Raw genomic sequence first — 15519 nt, forward strand, 5'->3', positions numbered from 1 at the left:
TCAGCCTCCCGAGTGTCGATCACGGACCCGCCGAATCCGCACTGTTTTTCATTGGAATGGATTTTGTTCCACGCGGCACCGGTGCTAGCAGAATCGGTCCAGGTGCAGCGTGGTTTTTCTGTCGTAAAAGTCCACGGATTCTGTGTTGGCATCAACACTTAGTCTCAGAAACAGAGAATCCCGCCCATGAAGAGTGGTGCTGGTGCCTTTTGCACATCTGCAGGCAGTTTGCTCAATGGGAAATATCAATTTCAGTCTTTGTGCCTTGCATGCAACATTCTGCTAAGTCCTGGTTGATGGGATAGAGGGAGGGCTGATTGTGAAGACTGGAGTCAAGGAGCATTCTGCTCACAGGAAAAGTTTTATAAATATCTTGGGCTGGATTCTCAGTTCCGCTTCGCTACATTTCTGTTTCAGCACGCCAGCGGGATGCTCCGTTACGCCGGCTGGTCAATGGTGTTTCCCATTGTGGGGTAGTCAGGAAACCCCCGGGCTGCTGGCAAAATGGAGCATCCCGCTGGCGGAGAATTCAGCCCCTTACCTTTTGTTTGCAGGTACAGGAGTGCTATAACCTGCCTGCTTACCACTGGCTGGGGACTAATGGAAATACCACAATACCACATTGACTTTTCAACACGCCATTCAAATAGTATTGTCCCGATAAAACACAGAACGGGGAGTGCAGGAGCTATTGGGAATGGAGGTGCATGCCTTGGGGCGCAACCCCTTCCGTCCAAAAGCGTCTCCCCGCACCCTTGTGGTACTTTGGGCGAGGCGATGTCAGGATCGACGCCAGTGGCCGTCGGATGTTCCTCCTCGAAGGGAGATCAGTGAATGGACCCAGACGGAGCCAGTCCTGTCAAGGGTTTGGCACATAGTCCTGTATGGTGGGTAGCATAGACAGCTCCCAGGCGAGTTGCGGGCATGTTACTCCAAGCTATCAGAATTTAGTGTGGAAGACGGTGTCCTCTTGTGGGGGACACGTGTGATTGTCCCAGAAAAAGGACAGGAGCTGATGCTGAGAGACTTGCACAATGGGCATCCGGGTGTGACAAAAATGAAAATGTTGGCCCGGTATTATGTCTGGTGGCAAGGCCTCGATACCATCATTGAGAAGGTGACCCAAAACTGCTCCATTTGCCAGGAGCACCAGAAGCTTCCGCCGGCCGTGCCCCTACATCACTGGGAATGGCCAGGACGGCCTTGGGCGCGCTTGAATGCGGATTTCGCCGGCCCTTTTCAAGGATCCATGTTCCTTCTATTAATCAACGCCCAGTTTAAATGGCTAGAGGTGCATAAGATGGTAAGCACAACGTCCTGTGCAACAAGCGAGAAGATGTGTTTGTCTTTCAGTACGCATGGCCTCCCCGAGGTCTTGGTCACGGACAACAGCACTCCATTCACAAGTGATGAGTTTGAGAGGTTTACGAAGATGAACGGCATAAGCCATATCCGCACCGCTCCATATCACCCGGCTTCCAATGGGTTGGCGGAGCGCGCAGTGCAGACATTCAAACAAGACCTAAAGAAGCAGTCTTCCGGGTCTCTGGACATGAGACTGACTCGTTGTTTTCATATCGGACCACCCCACATGCGGTGACTGCGGTAGCTCCCGCGGAACACCTAATGGGCCGGAGACTTCGCACCCGCCTTCGCGTGGTTTTCGCTGACATTGGTGCAAAAGCACGCCACACTCAAGAATGGCAGGGACATGGTTTTTATTGGCATCAGCCGATTTGGCAGTTTGCGCCCGATAACCCAGTGTTCGTTCTAAATTTTGCTGGTGGTGCCCAGTGGATCCCTGGCGTAATCTTTCGCCAAACGGGCCCTATCTCTTACCAGGTGCAAGCCCAAGGGCGTCTCCAGCACAAGCATGTAGACCATGTTCGGTCCAGAAGACGATCACTTCCAAAGATTCCCCTCCCGAGGAGCTCATTTCTACAGCAACAGAGACCAGACACAGTGGAGAGTATTCCTCACAATCGTCCTCTGGTGCTGCACTTAAAGCATGTGCAGGTCGTTGCAGAACCATGTAGAGATAGAGACGCCGAGATGATGGAGGCAGCGGACTCCGACTCTGAGATGGAGACACAGGACATCTCAGAGGGGGAATCCTCGGGCCCACGGGCCGTGGATGTACAACCGTTACGCCGTTCATCACGGAAGCGCCGTTCTCCGTCTCAGTACATGCTGCCTCATGCAAATGGTGTCTGGCCTGCGGCAAAACAAGTCCGATGCCCTCCTTCACCAGGGTCTTCGGTGGCTTCCTTGGGCTTTGCGGGGGAGGGATGTTATAACCTGCCTGCTTACCACTGGCTGGGGACTAATGGCAATCCCACAATCCTTTGGGAGTATGAGCTTCCCCAATGAGGGGGGCGGTGAAATCATTAGGAGATTCCCTGCATAAATAAAGCTGGCCAGTTTGGAACCAGCTAGAGAGGAGTATGCTGCTGCTGCTATATTACTTCTTACTGTCCTTCAACTCGTGCTGGATTCTTTGTGACCCTCACAAAAAGGAGCCACTGAGGAATTTGGAGCAGGGCAGGTCCAAGATCTGTTTGTCTCATCCTAAACTATTTTATTATCAGGTCCTTCAACAGAGATTAGGCCCCGCATTTACGTATGCAAGAGGTCTACCACATGTTTACATACCATCTGGGATGCCTCGAAAATGGGTTTGATTAGTTGAGCAGTTAGACTACTGATAAATTGGTGTATGTTGTGTCCAAATTAAACCCAAAGAAAGTGAGTTTGTCAGAGGACCGAGTTGATTAACACATGCGTCATGCGACCATCACCTGGAGGTTCCTTCCTTACCACACTCGCTTATCCAATTGGACTTTTATCGTTATTCCTTTACTCTCATTGCTGTTAGGGTGGGAACTCTCACCCTAACAGCACTGTGGGAGCACCTACACCACGTGGACTGCAGCGGTTCAAGAAGGCAGCTCACCCTCACCTACTCAATGGCAATTCGGGATGGGTAGTAAATGCTGGCCATGCCAGTGATGCCCACATCCCATGAATAAATTAAAAAAATCAATGAAACAAGACACATTAGTTATTTATTCTTAGTTTAAATAAATAACCACATTGTTAGATACAAAAAATAAGAGTTGCTCGGGTGTCAATTTTATAGGCACAACAAAGTGAATATATAACTTACAATGAAAGGTTATTGTTAGTTCATTATCTATGTGTAGTTGGCATCAAAATTAATCAAAGATGACAAAATATTTTTATCTCCATACAATGAAATGTGAGCTTCTTGTGGATGATCACATGTATTATATGTGGATGTTGTAGTAAGGTAGGATAAACAAGTTGCAAAACAAAAAAACAGAGAAGGCAAAGTTCATAAGAAGAACCAACCGTAGATGAAAGTTGTCCCTGGGGAAAATGGTCTGAAGTGAAGAAATGGCGAAGGTGGTGTAGATCAGCCAACTCTCAAAGCTTCTACACCGCTTTGCTGGTGGTCTAGAGGCTAGGATACAGTGCTCTCATAGCTACAACATAGATTTTTTTTACTGGCTAAGGAGTGCCGATTTATTGCTCTTGTGTTAATTGACAAAGATAACACAAATTACTTACTGATTGTCAATAGGTAGCATAGAATGTGATATTGCTAAAAAGAGAGACAAGCTTTTGTCTTGCTCTCATCGGGACAAATGCAAGAATGTCAAATTTCAAACAGCAACAGTTTATGTTACAGGAGAACTGGGTCCTGATTGGTTGGCAAGTCAACTTTGATTAGCCAAGACATTGTCATGGAGAAAAAACAGGAAACTATAGGCTCCCTAAGATTCCATGTCATTCAAAAAAGATGTATAGTTTCGACATATTCTTCTCCTTTTTGCAGCGAACAGGTCCCTGTGTATGAATATATGCCACTTGTAGCAAGCATAAGTGAGCCATGTTTTGAGCTCAACTGATCATCTTAAATTGGTTGTTAGCATAGATATTAACACATTCAGTAAGTGCTGCCCAATTGCAGAATCACATCTAACAGCAGACATTTTGTTTTGGGCTTTGCAAGTGCAGGCTGGTAGAGTACAATCTGTACTCTGCGTATTCCAAACAACTGAAGGAATATGTCATTTGACTTACTGATTATGATATGATAGAATTTCAAATTCAGTTTGAGGGTCAGAAACATGGGTCTAAGATAATTGCCTTCAGCTTAAATAATGACAATTACAATGATATGAAGACAGAGTTGGCTAAAGTGAATTGGGAAAATAGGTTTAAAAGTTTGCACAGTACAGAATCAGTGGCAGACATTTGGGGAGATATTTCATAACTTTCAACAAAGATATAATGCTCTATGAGAAGGATTTACTATCCATGGCCAATTAAGTAAATTAAAGATATAATAATAATCTTTATTGTCACAAGTAGGCTTATATTAACACTGCAATGAAGTTACTGTGGAAAGCCCCTTATTACCACAATCCGGCACCTGTTCGGGTTCACAGAGGTAGAATTCAGAATGTCCAAATTACCTAATAGAACGTCTTTCGGAACTTGTGGGAAGAAACCGGAGCACCCGGAGGAAACTTACGCAGACACAGGGAGAACGTGCAGACTCCGCACAGACAGTGACCCAAGCCGGGAATCAAACCTGGGACCCTGGTGCTGTGAAGCAGCAGTGCTAACCACTGTGCTACCGTGCTGATACTATTAAATTGAACAAATGTTTATAATACTGTGGTAGGTCAGACAATTGAACTAATTTTTGAAGTCAGCAAAGAATACTTGAAACTAAAAATGAGGGCAGAATTAGAGTATGAGAGAAATCCAGCTGGGAATATAAAAAGTGTAAGAGTTTTTCCAAATACTGTATATAAAAAGGAAAAGAGTAGCTAAAGTAAGCGTTGGTCCTTTAGAGGATGAGATGGGGAATTAAAAATCATAAACAAGCAAATGGATTGAACAAGTATTTTATATTAATCTTCACTGTAGAAAATCCAAAAAACATCCAAAGAATAGTTGAAAATCAAGACAGAAATGTGAGCAACTTAAAACAATCACAATGGGAAAGGTATTGGAAAAACTATTGGGAGTAAAGACTGCCAAGTCCCCTGGAATCTGATGGCTTTCATCCTAAACCCTTAAAAGAAGTGGCTGCAGAGATAGCTGCAAGTTTTCAAAATTCCCTGAATTCTGGAAAGGTTGCTGTATATTGGAATATCACAAATGTAACACCTTCATTTAAGACAGGAGAGATTTTTTTAAAAAGCAGCCAAGTGCAGGACAGGTAGCCTAACATCTGTCATAAAGGAAAATGCTTGAGCCACATATAAGGTTACTGCAGAAGCTAAGAGCTCAGGGTATGGAGGGAGTAACATATAAGCAGGGGTATAATGTCTGAAAGCGTGAGCCTGTCCAATTTGATAGGAAGAATAGAAAAGTAGAATAGTATTTAAATAGAGAGCAGCTGCGGAAATCTGTGGTTCAGAGGGATTTGGGTGTTCTGCTATATAAATCATAAAAAGCTAGCCTTTATTGCAATGCGGTTGAAGTGTCGCTAAAGCTGTACAGGGCTATGAGACTAGATCTGGTGTAGTGCATATGGTTTTGGTCGCCTTACTTAAGGAGGAAAATAATTGCATTGGAAGCAGTTTGAAGAAGGTTCACTTGGCTGATTACTGGGATGAAGGTGCTGTCTTATAAGGAAAGACTGAGGAGATTAGGCCTATACTTATTGGAGTTGAGAAGAATGGAAAACATAAGATTCTGAGGGGAGTTGACAGGCTGGATGCTGGGAGGATGTTTCCCCTTCTGGGGGTGTCAAGGACTAAGCGGCACAGTTTTTTTTTTAAAAAGGGGGTTTCCCAATTAAAGACAGGAATGAGGAGGATTTTTTCTCTCAGAGTCGTTAGACTTTGGAATTCTCGGCCCCAGAGGGTGGTGGAGGCTGCATGGGACATTGAATATATATTCAAAGCTGAGTTAGACTTTTAACCAACAAGACTCAATTGTTGTGAGAGACGGGCAGGAAGTACAGTTAAGGCCACAATCAGATCAGTCATGGTCCTATTGAATGGCAGAGCAGGCACAAGAGACTGAATGACTTACTCCCGCTCCTATTTCTTATGATCTGTTGGTCTATAAAAATAAACCTTAATTGTTTCCTCAGCATGAGAGCTGCTTTATTTTAGCTAATTTTAGTATAAAGAATACAGATGGTGTGCATCAATTCAATATTGAGACTTTATTACATCATTATAAGCAGCACGGTAGCATGGTGGTTAGCATAAATGCTTCACAGCTCCAGGGTCCCAGGTTCGATTCCCGGCTGGGTCACTGTCTGTGCGGAGTCTGCACGTCCTCCCCGTGTGTGCGTGGGTTTCCTCCGGGTGCTCCGGTTTCCTCCCACAGTCCAAAGATGTGCGGGTAAGGTGGATTGGCCATGCTAAATTGCCCGTAGTGTCCTAAAAAAGTAAGGTTAAAGGGGGGTTGTTGGGTTATGGGTATAGGGTGGATACGTGGGTTTGAGTAGGGTGATCATGGCTCGGCACAACATCGAGGGCCGAAGGGCCTGTTCTGTGCTGTACTGTTCTATGTTCTATAAATTTATGAAGATATATCAATGTTGGTGAAACTTCATAAAATAATAGTTTACACAAATGAACAGGTATTCAGTTCATATCAAAGATTTATGATTTGTTATGTGATGTGCATATGTAATTAAATGAATCACAAACAAATTAAATGGTAAGACATGTTCACTGGAAAGCATATGGGTGACCTTTCAAGTTATGTGAAAGCAGAGGAAAAGAAGAAATAAAGGTTTGTGTTTATATAGAGATGGCATGGTGGCGCAGTGGTTAGCACTGTGCCTCACAGCACCGAGAACCTGGGTTTGATCCCGGCCCCGGATCACTGTTGGGGTGGAGTTTGCACATTTACCCGTGTCTGCATGGGTCTCACCCCCACAACCCAAAAAGATGTGCAGGCTAGGCGAATTGACCACACTAAATTGTCCCTTAATTGGAAAAAAATAATTGGATACTCTAACTTTATTTAAAAAAAGGCTTGTGTTTATGAAACACCTTTCATGAGCACACAGCATCTTAATATTCTATACAGCCGACAAAATACTTTTTGAAGTGTAGTTACATGGTGGAAAGGCAGCAGCTAATTTGCACACTTCATAAGCCCACAAACAACAATGTGATAATGATCAGATAATTTGTTTTTGTGATGCTGTTGAGGGATAAATATGGCCAAAACAATGAGGATAACTCAACTGTTCTTCAAAATAGTGGCATAAGATCTTTCCCATCCACCTAAAAGGGCAGATGTGACCTTGCTGAAAGTCTCATCCAAAAGACAGTGCCTTTAACAAAGTTTTGACAAAGAGTCATCGGACTCGAAACGTTAGCTCTTTTCTCTCCCTACAGATGCTGCCAGACTTGCTGAGATTTTCCAGCATTTTCCCTTTTGTGCCTTTAACAATGCAGCGCTGCCTCAGTATTGCACCGTACTGGACTATTTGCGGAGATTACTTTATGCTCAAGCCGGGTGTAGGTATTGAACTCACAACCTTGTTACTCAGAGGCAAGGGTGCTATCAATCAAGCCACAACTGTCATAACATTGGAAGAACAGATAAATGTTTGACTTCTATGACATAAGAGCCATGCACAGCATAATAAATGATGCACAAATTCAACGGTTAGGATATGATTCATTTATCTCCAGTATCTATAGCTAATTTTTCCATTTGCAAAGCCATCGATCAACCCTACAAGAAAATGCAACTGGTAAAAGTGGTGCAAACTAATAGAAATACAATTCTATGTGCCAGTCTGGGTGCCTACCTTCCCATTCTGGCTAGAAAGACAGGGTGACTGGGCTTGGATGGGGTTGCCCAGTCCTCATTTCAAAACCAGGTCTCCATCATTTTTCAGTCCTGCTGGATTTTGGTGAGAAGCTGGTAGAACCTGTGAAGAATATTGAGCTGAGTTCTTTTGATGTGACATTAATTCTAATCAGATAAAAAACATTTAATGAGAATGCAAACTAATATTGATGCAATGAAGGCATGTGTTGTAACTGAAGGAATATATTCATGATAAACTCAACTACAATAGTTGCTACTCCAAATTAATACAAATTCAGAATTTTTGATGCAATATTCACTCTGCAATTAGATAATTAAATATTCATAGCATTAAGAAGTAATTAGGGACTTTGTGTAAATTTCATAACTAGTTAGTCTGTCCTGAATTTTAGGTGGATTGCATTTATAAATATGGGCATTTCATCTCTTTAGAATATGTTCCATTTGAAAATTACAGTATGGGCAAACACTCAATAATTTATCCAAATGCAGTTGTCACAAACTTTGCTTTTTGTTTTTCAAAGACTCTGCCCTTTCTCGTGACTGTTATGACATGTTGGTGATGGCTGTTTGTGAGAATCCATTGCAAATTCACTTCGGAGAAAAGCAAACACAAAAACAAAACAAAAAAACCTGCTGCAGTAAATTCCCTGTAGTTCTTTGTGTCACAAACAGATGCAGTCTCGGGGGATTTTGTTCTATTGAAAGACTACACCAATGTCTAGAACTACTTATGTTTTGGGATGGTGAAAAGGTATTCCACTATTGCAGATGTGGTTTTGCTGAAACATATGTTAAGTAAGAGATTTAGAACAGAGGGCTGGAGAAATTTCTTCAGACAGGGAGCTACGGGTGTTGGTTGTTAAAGCAGAAATTATGTCAACATGCAAGATTTGAGTGGGTTGGCGGATGAAGGAAAAAGGGTTGCATGGATGTGGGAAATGGGATCAGAATTATTTGCTCACATAGAGTATAAATGATGACAGGGACTGGTTGCGTGGAATTGCCTGTTACAAAATTGTAAGACTATCTTGATGTTTTTTTCAAAATCTAATGACCATTAATGCAGCAGGTACTTTCTTCAGAAAATTCTGCTCAAGTACATTCTATATGGTACCCTTAGAGCTCCAAAATGATATCTGTGCACATGTGCACACTGTGAAGCAAATCGTGCCAAGTGTCATGTTAGTAATGACATTTTCACATACGCAGTGAATATCTGCCGATCTCCTTGAAGTAAGCAGTACGTGCAGATCATGATTATCAACCTATAATGCTGATTTGATGCCGGCAGTTCCATTCTGGAGCTCAATGTTCCAACTAAAGTTGTTTCTTAACCTTGCATAGCTGATCACATGTTCAGCAAATTACTTCACCAGTTTTACTGAAGGGGATAATCAACTGCTTACAAGTTAATTGTTACTATTCTGGAAGCATTTTGTGTTTTTTTAATAGTTTTTAAAGTTACAAAAGTCTGTAAATGGGAGTGGTGCGGCAGGTGAAGAGTTTTTGCTGATGTCAACTTTTCTGCACAAAGAGGTTGCTCACTGACATGAAAAATGAAAATCGCTTATTGTCACAAGTAGGCTTCACTGAAGTTACTGTGAAAAGCCCCTAGTCGCCACATTCCGGCGCCTGTTCGGGGAGGCTGATACGGGAATTGAACTGTGCTGCTGGCCTGCCTTGGTCTGCTGTAAAAACCAGCGATTTAGCCCAGTGTGCTAAACCAGCCCACTGGTAGGAAATCCCCTTGGAATGCAAGAGGACTTGGAGAATGAATGGAGGCGGAAGAGAGCAGGTTAAGACGCTGGAGATTGGAGAAGGTGGAAGAGGAGAAGGGCTCTCAGCAGAATGCTATGGTGTGGGGAGGCGGTGGCCGAGTGGTATTGTCACTGGATTAGTAATCCAGAGACCCCAGGTATGCTCTGGGGTCCCGGGTTCGAATCCCACAATGCAGATGGTGAAATCTGAATTCAATAAAGTCTAATGATGACCATGAAAGCATTGCCGATTGTCATAAAAACCCATCTAGTTCACTAATGTCCTTCTGGGAAGGAAATCTGCAATCTTTACCCAGTCTGGCCTACATGTGACTCCAGACCCACACAGCGATGCGGTTGATTCTGAACTGCCCCCCACTGAAATGGCCTAACAAGCCACTCAGTTCAAGGGCAATTAGTAATGGGCAACAAATGCTAGCTCAATGGGGCGCCCACATCCCAAGGACGAATAAAAAAAGGGAGCAATTCACCTACTTGAACCTCAACAAAGAACAATGCAAAACATCTAAATTAATTTACAGGATGTGGGCATTGCTGGTTAGGCTGGCATTTATTGCCCATCCCTAATTACCCTTCAGAAGGTAGTGGTGAGTTGCCTTCTTGAACCGTTGCAGCCCTGTGATGTAGGTACACCCACAGTGTTCTTAGGGACTAAGTTCCAGGATATTGACCCAGCGACAGTGAAGGAATGGCAATATATTTCCAAGTCTGGGTGGTGAGTTACTTGGAGGGGAACCATCAGGTGGTAGGGTTTCCAGGTATCTGCTGCTCTTGTCCTTCCCGGTGGTTGTGGTTTAGAAGGTGCAGCCGAAGGAACCTTGGTGAGTTCCTGCAGTGCATCTTGTAGATGGCACACAAGGCTGTCAGTGTTCGTTGGAGGAGGGATTGAATGTTTGTGGAAAGGGTAGCAATCAAGCGGGCTGCTTTGTCCTGGATGGTGTCGAGCTTCTTGAGTGTTGTTAGAGATGCACTCATCCAGGCAAGTGGAGAGTATCAAGGGGTGATGGTTAGATCCTCTCTCACAGGAGATAATAATAATAATTGCCGGGCACTTGTGTGGCACAAATGTAACAGACCACTTGTCAGCACAACCTGGATATTATGCTGTATTTGGACATGGACTACTTTGTTATCTAAGGAGTCTTAAATGGTGCTGAATATTGTGCAGTGATCTGCAAACATCCCCACTTCTGACCCTATGATGGAAGGGAGGTCATTGATGAAGCAGCTGAAGATGATAGCGCCTAGGATGCTATCCTGAGGAACTCCTGCAGTGATGTCCTGGAGCTGCAATGATTGACCTCCAAGCACCACAACCATCTTTCTTTGTGCCAGTTATGACTCCAGCCCGCGGAGAGTTTTCACCCTGATTCCCATTGACTCGTTTTGCTCGGGTTCCTTGATGCCTGGGGTGGCCACTGCCCAACACAAAATGGAAGATTACAAAGAATGCAGGGAAAATGGACATGTTGCAAAAGCAAGCAGCTTGCAAAAGCACTTGTGTATTCTGACTGCTGCAGAAACCAGACAGCACTGTGAAAGAAAACAAGTTAGCATACTAATGAGGCGATACCCAGTGATTCCCAGGTACAATGGAAACAAGTTAACTCAAATCGCTACAGTGAATAGAAGGCCAGACTTCTCGGCGCCAAGAGAAGTCCAAAACAATAAGCCCCAAGAACCGCCCATTGATCGAGGGACTGCCCCATTATTGGGGAAATTCAAATCAATCGATTGGGAAGAGACCCAATCGATTGCGAGTGTATAGAGGGTTCGCCCAGGTGGGCGCGAGACCCTGGGAGAGATATAAGACAGAGACCCCGACCCCAGCTCTCTCTCTGCCGGCCCTCCCAACAAGAACACCTTTGTAGCAGCTCTCAAACTTGACCACGGAGAGGAGAGGCCTGGCCAGCAGCCGCCATCAAGTAAGTGTCACACAACGCACGCCATGAGAGTAGACACTCGCGTTAGGATCACAAGGAGGGAGTGTAGCCACCAAAGCTGGCCACTTCCCGACATAAAATGGAACACTGAGTTGCATGCAGGGAAAATCGGACAATGACAGAGAGGCAAGCAGGTTGCATAACCTCTCTGTGGATTCTGTCTGTGAAGAAACCAGACAGCATAGAAACTAACAAGCTGCACATATTAATTGAGCGATTCCCGGGCACAATGAACATAATTAAGAATAACAAAGGCCAAGCTAGACTCTTCGGCGCCAGCAGGAGTCCCGGACAATAAGATACAAACAGCCCCAAGAACCGCCCAGTGATCGATGAACAGCCCCGTTATTGGGGAAATTCAAATCAATCAATTGGGAAGAGACCCAATCGATTGCAAGTTTATAGAGGGTCCGCCCAGATGGGCGCGAAAGCCAAAACAGTATAAGACAGAGACCCCGACCCCAGCTCTCTCTCTTAGCTGGCCCTCCCAGCAGAACACCTTTGCAGCAGCTCTCCAGGAACTTGAACACGAGGAGGAGAGGCCTGGCCAATTGCTACACCGACAAGTAAGTGTCATACAACGCCCGCGACGAGAATAGACACTCCTCACCCCTTTAGTCCACACCGACTGGAAGCCTGCGGTTCCAGGACAAAGCTAGAGGCCGTTGTTCCCTGATCTGGCAGTTCCCTTATCCAGATAAGTATTTGGCCTGTTAGTGGTAGGATTAGCCTAGTCTTGTAGTTTTATATGCACAATTAGTAGATAACTGTATTATAATAAACGTGTCTTGTTTGAACTTACTAACTGGTGTATGGAGTTATTGGTCTGAACTTGAACTTGAAACTTGTGGCGGTATCTTAACGATACCTGGCGACTCTAGAGCTAAGGAACAAAACAGAGCCAAATTGAATGTAAAGCACACTCACCCAGAACGAGCAACATGCCATACTAGGTCAAATGCCGCCTTGATGTCAAGGGCAGTCACTTTCACCTCACCTCTGGCATTCAGCTCTTTTGTTCACGTTTGAAACAAGGCTGTAATGAGGTCAGGAACTGAGTGGCCCTGGTAGAATCCAAACTGAGTATCCGTGTGCAGATTATTGCTGAGTAAGTGCTGCTTGATAGCACTGTTGATGGTTCCTTCCATCACTTTGCTGATGACAGATTGTAGACTGATAGGGCATTAATTGGCTGGGTTGGATTTGTCCTGTTTCTTGTGTACAGGACACACCTGGGCAATTTTCCACATTGCCAGGTGGATGCCAGTGTTGTAGCTGTACCGGAACAGCTTGGCTAGGGGCGCAGCAATGTCTGGAAAACAAGTCAGCTTGGCTAGGGGTGCAGCAATTTCTGGAAAACAAGTCTTCAGGTCTACAAAATTATGAGGGGCAAAGACAGGGTGGATAGTCAGAGACTTTTTCCCAGGGTAGAGGGGTCAATTACTAGGGGGCATAGGTTTAAGGTGCGAGGGGAAAGGTTTAGAGGAGATGTACGAGGCAAGTTTTTTTACACAGAGGGTAGTGGGTGCCTGGAACTCGCTGCCGGAGGAGGTGGTGGAAGCAGAGACGATAGTGACGTTTAAGGGGCATCTTGACAAATACATGATTAGGATGGGATACGGACCCCGGGAGTGTAGAAGATTTTAGTTTAGACGGGCAGCATGGTCGGCACAGGCTTGGAGAGCCGAAGGGCCTGTTCCTGTGTTGTACTTTACTTCATTCTTTGTTCAGGACTATTTCCGGAATATTGTCAGGGTCTATGGCCTTTGCAGCATCTGGTGCCTTCAGCTGTTTCTTGATATCACGTAGAGTGAATCGTATTGGCTGAAGTCTGACATCTGTGATGCTGGCGACCCCCGGAGGATACTGAGATTCAGCCTTGCCCTTGCACCTATGTGCTGGGCTCCTCCATCATGGAGGATGGGGATATTTGTGGAGCCTCCACCTCCAGTCAGTTGTTCAATTTTCCATCACCATTCACGGCTGGATGTGGCAGGACTGTACAGCTTAGACCTTTTTAAAAATATTTTTATTAAGGCATTTATATATACCCATTAAACAGGACCAAAACCAAAAAGAGAACAGGGAACCTCTTTGCCCATCTCCGGGCAAACCTCCCCACTGACCCTCTTTTTCCAGCCTGAGGAATTCCGCGAGGTCACTCATCCACACGTACGGCTTTGACAACCCCGAGTCCCTCCACTCCAACAAAATCCATCTCCGGGCTACTAGGGAGGCAAAGGCCAAAACACTCCTGGCCCCTATACTCCCAGGTATACTGACACTCCGAAAATCACCATTTCTGGACCCGGGAAAACCTTCAGCACCTCGGGCATTACATCAACGAACCCCCGCCAGAACCCCTTCAGCTTTGGACAAGCCCAAAACATGTGGACATGGTTTGCGGGCCTCCCCATGCACCACCCACACCCCTCGAACAACCTGCTCATTTTGGCCACAGTCATATGCGCCCTATGGATTAATTTAAATTGGATGAGGCTAAGCCTAGCGAATGAAGAGGATGAATTCACTCTCCTGAAAGCCTCCCCACACAACCCACCCTCCATTTCCTTTCCCAGCTCCAACTCCCACGTCCGTTTAACTTCTTCTATTGGGGCTCCCTCCCAATCCATTAATTCCGTATAAATATCTGACACCCTGCCCTTGCTAACTCCTGTTTTCAACAACCACCTTGTCGTGTAGCCCCGGGAGCGACAGGATGGGAAAGGATGACACCTGCTTCATAACATAATTCCACACTTTTACGTATAGGAGCCTAATCCCACTGGGCAGCTCATACCCCTCTTCCAATTCCTCTAGACCCAAGAAGTTGCCCCCCCCAAAATTCCCCAAACCATTCGACCCCCATCTGCTGTCACCCCCGGAGCCCCGCATCCAACCCCCTTGGTGCAAATCTATGATTCTTGCAGATCGGTGTCCAAATCGAGGCACCCCCCAACCCCAGATGCTGCTGCTACTGTCCCCACACCCTCGGGGCTGCCACCAGTACCGGGCTCGTGGAGTACTTGGCCGGCAAGAACAGCAGAACCGCCGTCAACAGTGTACCTATGCTAGTGTTCTTACAAGAAGCTGCTTCAATCCGCTCACACGCCGGTTCCTCCCCCACTACCCACTTCATAACCATGGCTATATTTGCTGCCCAGTAATAGTTCATTAAATTTGGCAAGGCCAGTGCGGACCTTAGATCTGATGCATTCGTAGGCAGCACGGTGGTGCAGTGGTTAGCACTGCTGCCTCATGGCGGTGAGGACACGGTTTCGATCCTGGACCTGGGCCACTGTCTGTGTGGAGTTTGCACATTCTCTTCATGCCTGCATGGGTCTCACTCCCACAACCTAAAGATGTACAGGGTAAGTGGATTAGCCATGCCAAATTGCTCCTTAATTGGAATTTGTGTTTTAAGATCTTATGCGTTTATTGTGGAATCGCTTATCTCTGTCTATTACTTGCTGTTTGGCACACAAGTAGTCTTGTATTGTAGCTTCACCAGGTTGCCACCTCATTTTTAAATTTAGGGGCAGTGCCATAGCACAGTAGTTAGCACTGTTGCTTCACAGCTCCAGAGTCCCAGGTTCGATTCCCGGCTTGGGTCACTGTCTATGCATTTTCTCGCCGTGTATGTGTGGGTTTCCTCCGCGTGCTCCGGTTTCCTCCCAGTCTAAAGATGTGCAGGTTAGGTGGATTGGCCATGTTAAATTGCCCTTAGAGTCCCAAGAAAAAAAGGTTAAGTGGTGTTACTGGGTTACGGGGATAGGTTGGAGGTGTGGCCTTAGGTAGGGTGCTCTTTCCAAGGGCTCATGCAGACTCGATGGGCCGAATGGCCTCCGTCTGCACTGTAAATTTTATGATTCTATATGCCTGGTGTTGCTCCTGGCATGCTCTCCTGCACTCTTCATTGAATCAGGGTTGATTCCTTGGCTTGGTGG

The 15519-nt window shown here is 45.4% G+C and overlaps 1 protein-coding gene across 1 annotated transcript in view; it reads right to left on the bottom strand.

Moving 5' to 3' along the window:
* Positions 1–15519, bottom strand: part of LOC119977670 (anoctamin-7-like) — a 159428-nt gene that overhangs the window by 137423 nt on the left and 6486 nt on the right. The window contains exon 3 of the mRNA XM_038818849.1: positions 7826–7948. The gene's annotated coding sequence lies outside the window, so the exon portion shown is untranslated. The remainder of the gene's footprint in view (positions 1–7825; positions 7949–15519) is intronic.

This window comes from Scyliorhinus canicula, chromosome 14, assembly GCF_902713615.1.
Source record: "Scyliorhinus canicula chromosome 14, sScyCan1.1, whole genome shotgun sequence".
Lineage (NCBI taxonomy): Eukaryota > Metazoa > Chordata > Chondrichthyes > Carcharhiniformes > Scyliorhinidae > Scyliorhinus > Scyliorhinus canicula.